Source organism: Schistocerca americana, chromosome 6, assembly GCF_021461395.2.
Source record: "Schistocerca americana isolate TAMUIC-IGC-003095 chromosome 6, iqSchAmer2.1, whole genome shotgun sequence".
NCBI classification, from domain to species: Eukaryota; Metazoa; Arthropoda; class Insecta; order Orthoptera; family Acrididae; genus Schistocerca; species Schistocerca americana.
In genome coordinates, this window is record NC_060124.1 from 289,652,080 (window position 1) to 289,657,079 (window position 5,000).

The 5,000-nt window shown below is 53.4% G+C and overlaps 1 non-coding gene across 1 annotated transcript in view; it reads right to left on the minus strand.

Annotated features, from left to right (window-relative positions):
* LOC124620932 overlaps positions 1-583 on the minus strand; it is a 1,910-nt gene extending 1,327 nt beyond the window's left edge. The window contains exon 1 of the ribosomal RNA XR_006980436.1: positions 1-583. This exon is cut by the window's left edge and continues 1,327 nt beyond it. This is a non-coding gene — a ribosomal RNA (small subunit ribosomal RNA).
* Positions 584-5,000: the final 4,417 nt, after the last annotated feature.

Below are 5,000 nucleotides of genomic sequence, written 5' to 3' on the forward strand. Positions count from 1 at the left end.
GCACCAGACTTGCCCTCCAATAGATACTCGTTAAAGGATTTAAAGTGTACTCATTCCGATTACGGGGCCTCGGATGAGTCCCGTATCGTTATTTTTCGTCACTACCTCCCCGTGCCGGGAGTGGGTAATTTGCGCGCCTGCTGCCTTCCTTGGATGTGGTAGCCGTTTCTCAGGCTCCCTCTCCGGAATCGAACCCTGATTCCCCGTTACCCGTTACAACCATGGTAGGCGCAGAACCTACCATCGACAGTTGATAAGGCAGACATTTGAAAGATGCGTCGCCGGTACGAGGACCGTGCGATCAGCCCAAAGTTATTCAGAGTCACCAAGGCAAACGGACCGGACGAGCCGACCGATTGGTTTTGATCTAATAAAAGCGTCCCTTCCATCTCTGGTCGGGACTCTGTTTGCATGTATTAGCTCTAGAATTACCACAGTTATCCAAGTAACGTGGGTACGATCTAAGGAACCATAACTGATTTAATGAGCCATTCGCGGTTTCACCTTAATGCGGCTTGTACTGAGACATGCATGGCTTAATCTTTGAGACAAGCATATGACTACTGGCAGGATCAACCAGGGAGCTGCGTCAACTAGAGCTGAGCAGCCGGCCGCCCGGGAGTGTGTCCCGGGGGCCCGCGCGAACACGCAAGCGTCCGCTCAATTATTCTGCAAACAGGAGGAGGCTGAGCTCCCCTGCACAATACACCTCGAAACCCTCTCAGGTCCCGGCGGCGCGCAGCGCCGTCCTAAGTACTTGGTCGGGTTCGAGAGAGGCGCAATCGCCCGGAGTTTGGCGAGTAGACGCTTTAGGTGCGACCACCCGTGCTCCCAACTGAGCTTGCCGCTGCCGACAGAGGCCCGGGAGCGTGCTGTCGTGGCATTGCCGGCGGGAGACAACACGCGCCACCTACGGTGGCCGGCAGCTCCAACGCCAGCGCCACAGAAGGACAAAAGCCCCACTTGGGTGCCGAAGCAAACTCTCCCAGCACAGCGCACGCGCCAACACGTCCGCACAGCTGCGATACAAACCACCTGCGAGAACCGCAGAGGCGACCGAGCAGCAGACGGCGTCGCGGCGCCGAGCGCCGGGCGGCGGCGCATCCTCAGCGCACACAGTCCTCAATCGGACCAGCACACTGCAGATGTCCACCGCGCTTCGCACCGGGCCCGCGAGGACCTACTTTGGCCGCACGGCGCCGCGTGCAGGGTGCGCCGGCGCGCAGCTGCGCCGCCTGCCGCCTCCGTCGGCCGGCGCGCCTGCCACTGGCCGCCCCCACCAGCCGGCTGTAGCGCGTGCGCCCACGCACCGCGCGGCCAGCACGCCGGGAGGCCCCCCCTCACCGGCCGGGGACGGTCCCACCCAGCCACCGCCGCGTATCGCTTCACACCCACATGCCATTCACGTTCGTGGGCATGGTGGGTATCGCTGAAACAACCGGTTGGTAGCTCAACCGATCGTCGCCATCACTGATTCACCTCTAGCGAGAACAACCGCACCACAACGGTTTACCAGTTGTTCATTTGCGTAACGTCACCAGCAAACGTAGACGTCCATCGCCATTTGCAAATTCAACGATTGTTGCATGCCTGTGTCAGGTGTCACGACACACTATGTCTGCCCACATACACGCAACAACATGTGCACGCTTCGCGAACACGTGGAAGGTGGCCCCCGTACGTATGCGATGTCCATTGCGCGAACGACTGTCAACCGGCCTCTGTCGCATGTCGCAGATGTGGAACGCAGTGCACCATGCTATCACGGTGTGTGAGAAGAGACGACTACGTCTGACAACACGCGCCACTACATCAACAGACGGCTCATGCTGATCGCCATCCACGGCATACCATACTGCAATCCAGCTCTTATAGGGAGACGACACGTAGCTGAGTGCACAATATTTGGACCGTATGGTTCGCCGTTGTTGGCGCAGTCGTGGTACGGTCACACATGTACCACGATGTATCATTCAGTACATGAGGACCAATGTGCAGTACAGTGTGTCATTTGGACGTACAACATCAGCGGACAGTTGACACAAGCCGTACCACAACGTAGGCTGTGCTTCGCCATGCGAATGCCAATGAACAACTGCGAAGGGCATTGAGCATGTACGTCCTGCTGCCATCCGCATTACAGTGTATAGCTGCAAGGTGTTTAACATGAAGCGATACTCTGGGGACCGGGCAGTGCGAGTGGCAAACTATATTGCGGGGGTTGCAGTTAGGCAACACTACACTAATTTAACGCGTCGTATGACAATTACAGAGCGGGTTAAGGCCCAACGTGTGTTGGGTTAAGGCCCAACGTGTGTTGGGTTAAGGCCCAACGTGTGTTGGGTTAAGGCCCAACGTGTGTTGGGTTAAGGCCCAACGTGTGTTGGGTTAAGGCCCAACGTGTGTTGGGTTAAGGCCCAACGTGTGTTGGGTTAAGGCCCAACGTGTGTTGGGTTAAGGCCCAACGTGTGTTGGGTTAAGGCCCAACGTGTGTTGGGTTAAGGCCCAACGTGTGTTGGGTTAAGGCCCAACGTGTGTTGGGTTAAGGCCCAACGTGTGTTGGGTTAAGGCCCAACGTGTGTTGGGTTAAGGCCCAACGTGTGTTGGGTTAAGGCCCAACATAGGTTAGGTTAAGGCGCAACATAGGTTAGGTTAAGGCGCAACATAGGTTAGGTTAAGGCGCAACATGGGTTAGGTTAAGGCGCAACATGGGTTAGGTTAAGGTACAATATGGGTTAGGTTAAGGTACAATATGGGTTAGGTTAAGGTACAATATGGGTTAGGTTAAGGTACAATATGGGTTAGGTTAAGGTACAATATGGGTTAGGTTAAGGTACAATATGGGTTAGGTTAAGGTACAATATGGGTTAGGTTAAGGTACAATATGGGTTAGGTTAAGGCGCAACATAGGTTAGGTTAAGGCGCAACATAGGTTAGGTTAAGGCGCAACATAGGTTAGGTTAAGGCGCAACATAGGTTAGGTTAAGGCGCAACACGGGTTAGGTTAAGGCGCAACACGGGTTAGGTTAAGGCGCAACACGGGTTAGGTTAAGGCGCAACACGGGTTAGGTTAAGGCGCAACACGGGTTAGGTTAAGGCGCAACACGGGTTAGGTTAAGGCGCAACACGGGTTAGGTTAAGGCGCAACACGGGTTAGGTTAAGGCACAATACGGGTTAGGTTAAGGCACAATACGGGTTAGGTTAAGGCACAATACGGGTTAGGTTAAGGCACAATACGGGTTAGGTTAAGGCGCAACACGGGTTAGGTTAAGGCGCAACACGGGTTAGGTTAAGGCGCAACACGGGTTAGGTTAAGGCGCAACACGGGTTAGGTTCAGGCACAATACGGGTTAGGTTAAGGCGCAATACGGGTTAGGTTAAGGCGCAATACGGGTTAGGTTAAGGCGCAATACGGGTTAGGTTAAGGCGCAATACGGGTTAGGTTAAGGCACAATACGGGTTAGGTTAAGGCACAATACGGGTTAGGTTAAGGCACAATACGGGTTAGGTTAAGGCACAATACGGGTTAGGTTAAGGCACAATACGGGTTAGGTTAAGGCACAATACGGGTTAGGTTAAGGCACAATACGGGTTAGGTTAAGGCACAATACGGGTTAGGTTAAGGCACAATACGGGTTAGGTTAAGGCACAATACGGGTTAGGTTAAGGCACAATACGGGTTAGGTTAAGGCACAATACGGGTTAGGTTAAGGCACAATACGGGTTAGGTTAAGGCACAATACGGGTTAGGTTAAGGCACAATACGGGTTAGGTTAAGGCACAATACGGGTTAGGTTAAGGCACAATACGGGTTAGGTTAAGGCACAATACGGGTTAGGTTAAGGCACAATACGGGTTAGGTTAAGGCACAATACGGGTTAGGTTAAGGTACACATTGTTGTAAGGAAAGGTGTTTTGGGGGGGGGGCCGGTTTGTTGATTGTGATTATCGTAAGTAAATGACTGCGGCATCATCTGATTTGCCATGTCAGGGTGCACCTTTGGCTCATGACAGGCGGCGCTCTGATTCCATGCTTGTGGCAGACCTGTGTCTTTCATTCCTGCCATTGTTTGTGTGCTGTGACAGGAGGCAGTATTGTGATGTTGGGTGTACCCCTGTGTAGGACATGTGTGGGTGTTGGTGGCTTAGCTGAGCAATGGTGGTTGTCGGAAGGGTGGGATATTCTGTTTTGTGAGTGGACCTCCCGGTCTGGTTATGATAGTGTGGATTGTCTAATGTGGCGGAGAGGATGCACTGGGTGTTGTTCCATGCTGGTGCTTACATATTGTCTCTGTGCCTGTTACAGGCAGAGAGTAGTGCGTGATAAGAGTGTCTGGCTGACGTGTGGTTGTGATTGTGAGCAGAGTCTTTCAGCATGTATACGGACAGTTGTATACATTATCTGTATTTTGATGGCTCTATCTATTACTAATCAGCGCCGTGTATACGTTTCATCCGGTTCCAGTCGAAACTGTTGTATCTCTGTACATTAGTGACACGGCGAGGCCGCCACGTAGTTACTCGTCTCGGCAGCTTCCACCGGTGTATGGCAAATGATTATAAGGAATCAGTCTAGTCGTCAATACCGATAGTGTGACGTCACATGTCTGGGGTGGGGGACGCTGCGCCCTTCCGGTGGGTCATGGCCTAGGAAGACTCTTCCCACGCAGGGGGGGCTTGGACTGTCATTGACTCTTCCGAGTAATATACTTGCCGTACGTTTTTGCGACTGCGAGTGCAACGCTCACCGGTACCGACATGGATGGAGCGCCTCCTAGCTGCCGCTGAGCATCTGCATTCGTACAGAGAGCAACGCGATCGCGTCTGTAGCTCGTACGTGGTACAGCTCGCAGCTCATGTATATGGACAGCGGGAATGTCGCATATTGGACATAACTCTTCATGAAACGCACGTTATAGGGGTGGATTGCACATTGCGAGTGCGAGCAAAGTCCGCCGTTCATCCGCTGGAGTTGCGAGTTGGGCGGTTGGGGTGGGGC